Genomic DNA, 13763 nt, shown 5'->3' with positions numbered 1-13763 from the left:
AATATTGATTTTTCATTTCATTTATTATAATACCTTGTGTTGGTTTATGTATACATATCACGTATGTATGTTCATTTTAAAGTATTACAATATATATATACTGCAAATATAATGAATTAAATTAGTTTAATCAGTTAAGTAAATTACCATTTATTAAAATGTAAAATACTTCCAATTATCTTCTAAAATACATAAGCTTCCATTTTAATTACATTTTAATGAAAATCGTTTTAAAATAATTATTATTATTATTATTATTATACAGCTTTATTATAGTTCTTCCATGAAATATTTGTTTTTTTATAAAAATATTAGAAAATATCAAACAACATTTAATAAAATATTATTAAATTAATTTTTGTTATTTTACAGATTATAAAAATCATTTTTAATTTTAGGTACTTTAATTATTTTATTTTATTAGTTTTAAGTTATTATAAGAATAAAAACAAAAAAATAAATAATAAAATAATGAAAATGTTAAAACTTTCAGAAAAAATTTAAATTTCTAGTGCTAAAAACTCATCAACTCTAGTCTTCTAATTCCATAATTAAAATATTAAAAACATTAATTAAGAATCAAAATAAAACATGAAAAAAATGAAAAATTTGTTTTTGAAATAAAATTATTTATAAAAATCTGGTGAAGTTAGAAATAATTTCTATTTGGTTTAAAAAAAAATGAAATTTATAAAATTAAAATTATTTAAAATAAAAAACAAAAAAAAATAAATAAAAAAAGTTAGAAATCAAAAATGTTCACATTAAAACACTTTCACTTTTGAGATGAAAAAAAAATGTTTTAAAAATATTCTTAGGAATTAAAATACAAAAAAAAAATGAAATAAAATTTAATGTGTTTTAATTTCTGAATCCGGATTTAAGTTTTCAGCTTTTCCGATACAAAAATTTAGTAAAAACTTACTGATTGCAAACTCGACTCTTAAACCTACTGATAAAATTCTCGTTTTAAACAGTGAAGAAAACAATCAGTGAATTAAGTCTTACATAAGAATTTATCTTAATGGAAATTTCTTCATGCAACTGCAGAACAGATGGATGACGTAATCAAAGGAACGAGTTAAAGGCAGAAAAATTCAATAAAAAAATTTTTCTCCTCGAACTGGACTCGAACCAGTGACCTACGGCTTTCTAGGCGGACGCTCTACCAACTGAGCTACAGTTATTTCTTACATAAGAAATTAAAAAACTTTTTAAAATATTTACGACTCATAGAATCTTAAACCAGATCTTAAAATTAAATTGTTATTAAAGTTCTAATAAAAATAAAACTATAAGTGTACACATTCAGTATCTACGAAAAAACAAAAATTTAACATACGTGAATTGGAAATCGTATATAACAGTATTGAGCTTGAACTTTCTGTATTGAATTTTTCTTTTAATTGAAATGGGTACTAAAAAACAACACTCGCTATTTTCTTTAAAAAAGTCCTATCTTTCAAATCTGCTGACTTAAAAACTCCATAATAATAAAAAATTTTCCTTAATTCCCTTTGAACCGTATTATTTGTGGTCCTCTAAATTCCGAATCCCGAAAATACCAGTGTTTAACAAAACAAACATTACGGAACTCTAGAAATTCTATTATGTGCCGCATCACAATATTCACTACATTTTCATGAAAAGCAGAGTATTTGCTCGTTTCAATTTAATTTCCAAATTCACATCATTTATTTTACTATCTGTTATAATTCAGCATATTACATATACCTTGAATGTAACCTTGAAATTAAACCTATATATTTGATATTACATAACCCATAATAAATGTGTGTATGTTTATATAAACCAATTTCTGACAACTTCAAACAATTCAAATTCAGTTAACAAATAATAAATAAGAAAAAATATTCATAATTCTTATACACGATTATTAATCGTAATGTTTACTTAGAAAACGTGCCGAATTATTAAGGAAATCCTTAAAATAATTTATTTATATACCATATCATACACACACCCACACACATATATATATTTATGGAAATGTATAACATCTGGTAAAAATTAAGGTTATCTGTAGTACATACATAATATTTCTTTATTAAAATAATATAATCTTGTTATACAATCAAATCAAGTCCCAAAAGGAAAATTTATTGAACTAAATTGAGTTCATGGTTTCCAAAACGAACAAAATAAGAACGAAAGAAAAAAACAACAAAAAACGATCATAGCAAATAATCCTTCCAACAAGTTTCATTTAATAAATTTATTTACTGATTTTCTCTGCTATTAATAAAGAAAGTCCTTCTAAAAATAATCATAATCAGTATAGAAACATTATTAAGTTCAAATAACATTTCTTTATTGTCATTAATTCACATTATACTCATATACACATATACATATACTATGGGCATACATACAGAACAAAAAATATTTTATAAGATTTTATGAAAATTGCCATATCCTGAATTAAATTCTTCTTAAAGGAAAATATTACATAAAAGGATAATGCAAAGAATAAAAACGCTTCAACTGTAAAAGTGTTGTGAAGAATTCTTATAAAAAGAGAAAAAAACAAATCCTTTCATTTTATTCTTTGCTCCTTTTTTATTAAATTCATAATTTTTTTTTTGGAGCACCTTTTTCCTTTTTTTATAAAAACATATAAAATAGTATCCTTTCCAATATTAAATATTAGAAATTTTTTTGAAAAATTTTTGAAACCTTTTCTATTCTATTTTCATTTTTATTAAAATAAATTTATTTTCTACAAGGATTCCTCAATATTGTCTGATATATCCTGTTTTTTTTCTTTTTTTTTTTCTTCTTTTTTAAATATAATGAATTGTGAACGATTGTTAACAAATTTATACTGGTTACTGAACCTTTTGAATTTTAAGAAACGATTTTTTCATCATATTATTATTATATTGGAGAAATATCCTTCATATACACACGTACATATACAGACATGCATGTGAAATTTTTATTTATTTGTTTACTTAGTTTTTCAAATACATGCATAGTTCTTACAATATTTTTTATATGAAATAAAATCTCAGGAGAGAAAACTTAAATTCAAAAGAAAATATTTTGTATTAAAAATAGTTTTTCTTATGAAATGTAAACCCTCAATTTACCAAAGAGTTTCAAAATTGTACAGTATTATTTTATTCGATTTATTTCTTTATACATATATGAAAATGTTCACATGTATGGCCAAAGAAAAGGTTAACCAACAAAATGAAAATTAGATCAAAATATGAAAAATATTATAAGTAAACAAGTAAATACATACAGACATACAAAGAAGGAAAACGTAGAGAAAAGTCTACAATATTCTTTGTAAGAAAACTAAAATATAAGGTCTAAGTAATATGGATACATAATGCCAACTGTAAGGTATTGTAAATTAAATTTATAAAATAAGAAAATTATTCGAACTTGGGTCAAAAAATAATATCTTTTATAAAATATTATTAAATCCATGGAATATATATGCGACGTGATCATAATAAACTAAATATAGATCCTGTATATGTATTGGTTTGATTTTTATCGACCGCTTTACATACAATAAGGAAGGTCATGTGATAGCAGCAAATTTCGGATGTTGAGTTTTCCGTAGGAAAGCACTCTCCATGGTAGGCAAATCTAAGTGAACTATTTTTGGTAAGATATCGGTTTTTGATATCAATTTTCTTGAATTTAATATTTAAGATCACAAGGTGTTAAAATAATGAACTTATAAATTTTTTGAAAATATCAAGGCACGGCAACCAAGCTAGGGGCCGATTTTACGTATCTGATCATATCTCAGGAACCAATTAACGGGATGATGGAATTCTGCATAAAGGAAATCTTCCACAAGAGCCATAAGTTTACATTTTTCTAGATATGTTAACTAAAACCTTGCTAGCGTTCTAAAATTTGAAGTATTTAAGGAGCCTTGTGTAACAATTTTGCTAAATTAGGTTATACACGTTAAAATCGGTTATGTGCTGACCACATCAAACATTTTTTTATTCAATAACGAGAATTAGTAGAAAAATTATATTTACTCTTTTCGTTAATTTCTCGACAAAGTATAAAATGTGTGCATGTAATGTGTTGCATGTCAGGTTTGGATAAAGAAAATTTAATGGGAGCTTCAATTAATACAATCAAAAATTTTTTAAAAAATTTCTTTAGCTTTGAATAACTACCTCACTTCATTAAATAAACTAAATTTGAAAATTTCAAGAAATATAAGCTATTTATAAATTTCCTTTGAAAATATTATCACTGTTTCTGATTTCTTGATTTCTTATACAATCGGGAAAAATCCATATTAACTTTGTATCTCACATGATACTCCAGATTTAAAAACAAAATCATCTATTCCACATCTAGCATATAAAAGTTATCCGCGTGCTCAGAAAATAAGGTGAACGCACACCTTTAAGACTTTAAGTATATATTTTCTATATTAGTACTATATTATTTGTTTTCCATTCTAAATCATTAAATACCACATATATTAAAAAATATCTGTACAAACATATTCGTATGTATGTATACTTATTTCCATTGCTTCCAATTGTATATTTTACTTTGTTTTGAGAATGTTGTAATCGAAATAGAAAACATCATACATTCTGACGAATTTATTCATATATGTACATCTAATATAATATTTCAACATATTCATTGGATTTCTAAATGTGGACGCGTCCTCGCCAGACTATAATAATATAAAATTAATAGATTCCAAACACGTTTTGATTCATATTTCAATTCTTTTGTTATTTTTATTTTTTCTTTCAGATTTATTTCTCTTTGGTCATTTATTTTATTTTAGTGGACTAAACACAAATCTTTTTGAATTAAGAGTGAAAGTAACGAAACGAAGAATTTAATTTAATTTAAGGCAAACATATAAATGGTTATTATTTTTAAAGTAAAAATAAATTAAAGAGTAAAAATTAAAGAAGAAATTTAATGAAAAAATAAAAAATTTTCATAAATTTATAAGAAAATTACAGAAAAATTCATGGATACAAATTGCCTTAAAAAAACTGTTTATGCAATTTTAGTTGAAAATTGCCTTAACACGAGATAGTTTCAATTGATAGTAGGAATTAGCTCTTTGAAACAAGACCCATTTATAAACACTTCTCATGAACAGAGAAGTGTTTATAAAGAGATTATCATTTTAATCACTTCCCTTACCTGATTTCCCACAATTTTCCTCATTAGCTTCGCACGTAATTGCATAAACAAAACTTCTCCCTTAAGCACATTATTCATGTACAAAGAAAATGCTTCTTTAAATTCCTTACAACCTTAATTTTTTGCCCCTATATAAAAACTAGTTTTCATAAAAGAATACAATTCTCATCCTTATCTATTAAAAATATTAGAAGCACGAAAGGGATACACTAATATTTGGGTATAAAAGAAAAAAAAAACAAAAAAATAATTTCATTTTCAAGCAAATTCAATAAACAAAGGATAAAATAAAATTATCGTTGGAAAAAAAATGAATATCCTTTATACCTTTCTTAAATAAAATTTTGTAAAATATAAACACAGACACAAATTTTTATTAATTTTAATTTTGGGAATATTAAATTCATACAAGAATAATAAAGAAGAAGAAGAGGAGATTAGGAACAAAAATTTCCTTCTCATTCAATTTTAATAAATTATTAAAAATAAAATTAAAAATTTATTTTATTAAAGACTTTTTAAATAATTCAACTATAATTTGGAATTAAAAAATTTAACAGTGTGACCTAAAAATACATATATATAGCATAGATACAATTGCACTGTTTTATTCGCAAATGCTATACTAAAGTTTATGAAAACAAATTTTCCGTAAATTTGTTGCAAAATATTTGAGTTGAAACTGACTTTTGAGCAAGTTTATTGAATTTTGTAAAAGATTTGGAAAAACTATTATACATATGGGTCAAAAATAATTTGAAACCAATAGGTTATGTTATCTATACGCAGTTTGTTTAAAAGACAAAGATGTAATCTTGCATTTGAAAACTTGTTTATATATAAAACTCTTCATTGGTGTAAAAAATATTGCAACTATAAAGATTCGTTCCGCACATGTAGATAATTCGCCGCCTATATTCGCGGAAATTTCTTTTTCCATCACCTATACTATCACGTCCAGAACTTCAATTCGCTTTGTGAAGACAGTGGCGCAAAACTCTGCATTATAGTTTATAATTAAATTTCATGTTTAGAACTAAAAAATTTGTTATTTGTACTCTTTGAAGATTTTTAAGGTTTTTGGAATCTTTGAGACATTCTGAAAGTGTGGACCGCACGAGATCGTTATTTAAATATGTTTCCAAAGTAACGTTTTAAAATTTTTTAAGGACTTTTACACGTTTCTTATTTAACCACATTTGATTAAATTTTGATAACAGCGCTCGGAAAGGAACTTGGTATTTGAACCGAAATGATCCGCCTCATTGAAATATCTAACCGCTCCAGAAATGTCAGAGTGTTTTAATAGCGGCATTCGTGTTCACTATAATTTTACAATCATTATTAATTTATGAAATATGGGGGTGGATTAATGAAAAATTAAAAGTCCTTAACATTGTCATAAATAATCAATAACTTAAAAAGTCAAAAATTATAGCTTATTATGTATGTATGAATAAAAAATAAGAATAATATAAAAAATATAAAATTGATTCCCTATCAGCACATCATCCTTGATTATTCTAATGTATAATGTATGTAGATTTGATGTATTTGACTAGCTTATCTAATTTATATTCTCTCCGAATAAAGAAACATAGTAAAAGTAACAAATCGCTTCTTTACTTCATATTTACTTCTTTCATCTTTTCATGCCCGCATACCAAAATTAACTACAGAACAAGCAGGAACTTTATATGGTCGACAAAATACTTTTCTTCTTCTTCTTTTTGTTTTTCTGTTTGTTAGTAAAGTGTTTACTTTAATAATGATTTATTTTGTGATGAAGAGTCTTTCGAACTACATAAGGATTTATTTTCAACCACAAAAAAAAAAAACAAATTCAGGATATTTTTTTTTGGTTTTTTATCTTTTTAACATAAATCATTTAAAAACATACGTGTGTGAAAGTATATGTAGTATGTATTTTTGTATATTCAGTTATGTGTGTATGTTAATATCATTTAGGATCATGTGTATGAATTTTATGTTTGTTGAATCACACAATGATTGTATATTAAAGACCGTATAATATTAAGCGCTAAGTGATTTATCATTCATTCTAATCTTGGACAGTTTTTTTCCTCATTTTTTTTTGCTACTCTTCGCATACTCCACTTAGTTAGTTTTCCTACTTTAGTTTAATACATAGCTGTCAGTTGATATTTTTTTTAATATCCAGATGGGATCAAATTTTATGTGTTGTTTTACATACTCACATATTTGTGTGTGTATATACATACATACTCGTATAAACTAAAAATCAAATTAATTTGTTGAATAGAAAAAAAATTTTTTTTTCTTTTGTTAATTTATAAAATTATTTCAAATGACTTGTGTCAGAAATCATTATTAAAATTTACAAGAATATTTTTGGTGCATATCTTCTTTGTTTTCATTTCAGATTAGTTGTATACTACTCTGTTGGATTAAAAAAGTCTTTAAAGAAGATGCATCGCCAAATAGCAGAAAAAAAAGGAAATAATCTCAAAAGTTTTATTTGAATCTCAAATGTGTCCTGAAAGGTGTACGGATATATGCGAATTTAAGAGAAAAATAATTTATGATTAAAAACGCTAAATGTAAACTGATATAGCAAGGATTTAAAAGAAAAAGGATAAATAGACAAAACTTACTACACACATTCATACATATGCATACATAATTTTTCAAGGAAAAGGACACAAAAGTAAGCTTTTTTTTTAAGTTTTGAAAGATAACAAAATTTATTATGTTAGTTATTAAATTATCATTTTATAATATAAAAGTTGGCATCCTGGAAAAAATATCTTTCACTTGAAATAAAGTAAGAAATTATTTTTTATTGTGAAGGTGTGAAATTTTCAATTTAAAAAGAAATTATAAAAAGAATAAAATTGCTATTAAATTTTAATTTTTAAACGAGGAAAATTTTTTGCATTTAATTTAAAATTGTAAGCATTATAGCTATGAATTCTATTATGCAGTAACACGATTGTGACACAACATGCCAACGTGAGTTATGTCACAATCTATCAGGCCATATAGATGCTCCACAATTAAATAGAGGGCCATAACAGATCGTTATAAACGACTCACAGTGCTTTATTACTCCAATATTACAAAATCTAAAACTTACAACTTCGCAGGTAAGCGAGAAATATTCATTAAATTTTAACCACAATGGAAGAGAATTTGAAGAGCTTGAGTAGGAGCACACTAATAATACATTGCTAATCTTTGAAATTTGCTTATCAATTTGAAATTCACAGCTGTACAAAGCGCTCATACATCAGAATCGGTCCCACCGCCGCGGTGTTTAGCCAATAAGCCATATTTAATCTCAGCCCTTACCTCCTTGCGATCAGGGATGGCATGTGGATCGGGCGTTGTGACCGACCATCCCCAGAAGAGGGAAAGGTCAGAAAGCAACACCTCTGATGCAGGCTCCTCAAAAAAGAGGTTGCCCTCGATGAAGGGCAATGTTGAGGGAAAGGTCCCTGGGAGCATTCCTCAAGAAAACCCGAAAATGACTTCTTATCGGGATGAAGTAGCACAGGTCAAGGTGGCCATCACTCATAAACTGCATCCAGAGGTAAGGCTATCCGAAACTCAGATGGGGAAAATCAAAGTAGCCATCATGGATGAAATGGATAAAGTTGTGGATTCTCATCCACAATTCACTGCAGCGTTGCAAAGGGATGGATGGATATCCGTAACATGTAACAATCAAAACACCAGGGACTGGAAAACTAGTGTCTGCAGGAAGATAAAGCCTTGGGACGGTTGCAACGTCGTGGTGCTGGATGGCGACGACATGCCCAAACAGCATTTCTGCGTCACCGACGTGCCAAAAGACGAAACAACCGTCAGTCTCTCCAGGGACAAATTTCTAAGTAGGATAGGGAAGCAAAATCCCAGCCTCAAGATGAGTTCCTGGAGGGTGCTGAGGATGGATAGGGAAAAGGACGGGGGCTGCTCCATCAATTTTTCCGTGGATGATTCCGGATTGGAAGATCTACGGAAAGCGGAGTTCTAACTTTTCCTGAATTTCTTCCGTGGTACCGTTCGGGTTAATGAAAGAAAATCCTCTCAAGGTGCTAGCGGCAGGGCAGGAGAAAATAAAAAACCAACGCCCACCGACAACGACGAGTACTTCAGGCCAACCAAAAGAGCCAAAACTCATTGGAAAGCCTGAAGTCACTCTGAAAACGGCGGAAACCGAGGGACCATCGACCAGCGCGCTGGATACAAGCGTCCCGGGTGAACCAAAAGGGCCCAAGCCCATTGGGAAGCCCGGTACTGCTTCAGTATCTGCTGTTGTGGGGGCTAGCGTGGCACCTAGGACGGCAAAGAAGGCTGTGGCAGGGCAGGCGGCCACAAAGATGCGTAAAAAGGCGGCAATGGGAAGCAAGGCTCATTTAAAGCCTTTGTCTAAAGAGCCAAAGCCCATAGATAAGAGCCGGAGGAAATGATATGGCTGTGAGGTGCATCCAAATAAATCTACAACATGCTAGGGCATCTACTGATGTTCTAGCTCATAGATTTATGAGGGATCACCTCGATATCGCCCTTATCCAAATGCCTTACATAGTGAAGGATCTGGTTCAGAGCCTAACAGGTGAGCTATTGTATGATAATACAATTGGGAGCAGGCCTAGGGCTTGCATTTTGTTTAGTAAAAGGCTAACGTATTTTCTCATTCCAGATTACTGTTCTAAGGATCAGGTAGCTGCGTTGGTAAAAGTGAAGTCTTCCGGGGGCTGGACAGAGTTCATTGTGTGCTCATCCTACCTCCCGGGAGATTGTGCCCACCCGGACAAGCAACTGAAGGATCTAGTGGACTTTTGTGGAAGGAGGAACTTATAATAGGAAGTGAAGCCAATGCCCACCACACCGTCTGGAGAAGCAGTAATATAAACAAAAGAGGTGAGTGCCTACTTGAATTTATATATAGCAATAAATTAATGGTTATGAATGAGGGCAATAGGCCGACATTCATAAATGCAATTAGGGAAGAGGTCCTTGACATCACTCTTTGCACTGAGTTTATCGGCAGTAGGGTTGGTGGATGAGACATCCATGTCCGATCATAGGCAGATTAGGTTTGATATCATGGTCTCCGGGGGCCTGGCAGAAGAAATGTATCGGGTACCCCAATTCACAGATTGGAGTCAATTCGAAACACTCCTCATGGATGGGATTGCATCCATTCCTGCTTCTGTCAGAACGGTGATGGATATCGAACTGGCCAGCGAGGCTCTGACGGCGGCCATTACTAGTGTCTACCATGGGAGCTGCCGCGCTAAACCGAGGCGGAGCAATAGGAAGTGCCCTTGGTGGAATGAAGAGCTTTCAAGGCTTAGACTAAAGACCAGAAAACTATACAATAAGGCCAAGGCGTCGGGTTCCTGGGAAGAGTATAAAAACTCACTCACGAAATACAATAAAGATATTAGGAAAGCGAAGAGAATCTCCAGCAATGCGCGTCTTTACAGGGTGCTTTCCAAAAAGTATGCTAGCGGGTTGGGCCTAATGGAACGGCCTGATGGCTCCATGACTGAGAACGGAAAGCAGACGTTGGAGCTTGTGGCGTCAACGCACTTTCCTGACTCGAAGATTCTTCGGAATCACTCAAATGCGATCATTGAACCGAGGGTATCCTGGCCCAGGAGGGGTGACTGGCAACGATCCCGTCTGGTCTTCACGATGGGCAGGATTAGATGGGCTGTTTTCTCTTTTAGGCCCTTCTCCAGGTGATGACGGGATATATCCTGCATTTTTGCAGAGGGGTTTCCAACATATCGCCAGAGCACTGTTGGAAATTTTTCGTGCCAGCTATGCGTGGGGTTACATCCCCGAAGACGGGTAAGCGACCAAGCAACCACCCAAGGTCTTTCCGTCCAATCAACCTTACTTCTTTTCTATTGAAAGCAATGGTAGATTTATATGGGACGATGCACTGGGAAGCAATCCCTTGCATGAATCTCAGTACGCCTATCAATTGAGAAGATCTACTGTACTAGCCCTGCAGAGTGTGGTGGGGATCCTTGAAAACTCACTGGAAGTGCGAGAGGTGGCAGTTGGCTGCTTCCTTGATATAGAGGGAGCTTTTAACAACACCCCATATCATGTCATCTGTGAGTCATTGCACAAAGGAGAGATTGATGCGACGATTAGCAGATGGGTTAATCGGATGCTACAGGATAGGATTATTAAGTCCACCATAGCTGACGATACACTCTTCATCTCCACTGCGAAAGGGTGTCCGCAGGGCGGGGTTCTTTCGCCCCTCCTGTGTTCCATTGTGGTTGATGATATAATTGCTGCGCTCAGGGGTTCCGGGACACGTGTCTGTGGATACGCTGACGATGTGTTCTTCGCCGTACGGGGAAAATTTGAGAACACTATTTCTGATCTTCTACAGCAAAATTTACGTGTTGTGAAGAGATGGTGCGAAGACGTTTGGGTAATATGAATCCAAGCAAGAGCACTTTGGTCGCCTTCACCAGACGCAGAAGCAGGGATAGATTAACGAGCCCAGTTCTGTTTGGTGAACGTATTAGTTACTCTAGGAAGGTGAAGTATCTGGGGTAACCCTGGATGATCGTCTCTCCTGGAATACCCATATAGATAGAGTTATCGAGAGGGCTGCGGCGGCCTTGTGGACGTGTAGGAGCTTCATCGGAGCGACCTGGGGAATCAGTCCCAAAATAGCACTGTGGCTATATACGGTCCTTGTTAGGCCCATCGTCACCTATGCGTCGATTGTATGGTGCCGTAAGGCTCAGCAGGTGGGAGTGCGTGCCAAGCTGAAAAAGCTACAGAGGCTGGCCAGCCTGGGGCAATGCGGACGGCTCCTACCGCTGCATTGGAGGTAATGATCGGATTGCCGCCACTGCACCTCCATATATTGAAGGAAGCTCGGCTAGTGACTTACCGGCTTCTCTCTGGCGAGGACTGGGCAGGACTAAAGTTGGCGCACAAGACTCACAGAGACTTCATTGAGAGCGATCCGATTCTAAGAATAACCATGTCGAATACCTGTCTGCCGCGGTACAACTGTCGAACAGATGCAAGGTTCTCTTTCTCGATCGATGGACGTGGGATCGGGGTGGCCCGGTACTTGAGTCGGGTTCGAGCGTGTGATATGCGGACGGGTCCAAAACGGAGTCGGGGGTGGGCTCGGGTGTATACGGTGTCCGCCCGGACAAGCGTGTATATGCAACCCTTGACCCGTATTGCACCGTGTTCCAGGCCGAAATACATGCAATAGAGATCTGTCTGAGAATCAATTTAGAAAGGGGGTATAGAATCCGCACCACCTATGTGTTCTCGGAGAGCAGGGCTGCGCTGCTGGCGCTACGTTCACCTCAGGTTACATCCAAGCTGGTCTGGGGCTGCCTTGCTGCACTTATGGAATTGCCATCGGAGAACAGAGTCACGCTCATTTGCGGCAACGAAATTGCCGATGGGCTGGCGCGGAGGGGATCTGGGGCTGACTTTGTGCAGCCGCTGCCTTTCTGCGGTCTGCCTTCTTCCGCCGTGGGGGCCAGGCTTGCCTGCCTGCTCGCGGCTGAATGCGGCCGTCACTGGCGGGACACGAAAGGGTGCCGTCATGCGAAAGTATTTCTTTCAGCATCCTCCAGCGGATTCACCGCAAAGTTGCTGGGGATGAGCAGGAGCCGGATTCGCACTATTGCGAATTTTTTCACGGGGCATTGCCAAGTCAAGTACCACCTGCATAGGCTGGGGAAGTCGGGCTCCCCCCTGTGCAGATTTTGTGGGGGTGGCGAGTTCGGGAACTGGTGTCCAACTCCCTTAGGGATATCTCCGGCTTCGTGGCTGGGACCGGGATATTATAGGCGGGGGTGTGGGGGGGCTACAATAAGTCAAAAATGGCTGCGGTGGCTTGGGGTGTTACTTCTGTCCCACGCGGTTCCCTTGGAATCTACAATCTACAATCTACTTCTTTGCGATGGCTTTCTTGTTCGTGTAAGGCGCAATAGTTGTTTTCCTTGTACTTTCCAGAAAGTCGCCTTGCAGTTCAGGCCCAAGAATCTAGATTCCCTGCTAAAGTATAAGGTTCCTTGTGAATTACGTTGAGTTTCGGTGAAATTATGCTTGGCTTCTTGTATGTCTCGCTTTAAAAAATAGTATTATTTTTGCGGATTGATATAGTCAGCAAACAGACTGCAGTCCAATCAGAAACGAAGTTATGAGTTCTCTGCCTCGGTTCATTTAACGAATGGATTTTCATTTAACGCTTCCCAGATGCGGCAGCCATTAAGTTATCAGCGTAGGCGATGCTTTGTACTATAAATCAAAATAAAAATTTCTTTGTTAAATTTCTTTCACCTTGAAACTATACGTATATAATAATTTTCGTTTAGGTTTTTATTTTTGAGAAATCTTCAATACCGTTTCGTTAAAAAATTCTGCAATACAAAGTAAAGTTTCATTCATAAATATGAAAATTTTAACAAAACTCATAAAAATCTTTTTAAAGTCAAACTTTTATTTAAAAACTTTTTGTGTTTCTGTTTTTTAAGAAAAGCATAACTTGAAAAAGTCTATAACACTTTTCATAAAAAAAAATC

This window comes from Condylostylus longicornis, unplaced genomic scaffold, assembly GCF_029603195.1.
Source record: "Condylostylus longicornis isolate FDR11 unplaced genomic scaffold, ASM2960319v2 ptg000092l, whole genome shotgun sequence".
NCBI classification, from domain to species: Eukaryota; Metazoa; Arthropoda; class Insecta; order Diptera; family Dolichopodidae; genus Condylostylus; species Condylostylus longicornis.
Note: the sequence above shows the minus strand (reverse complement) of the source record.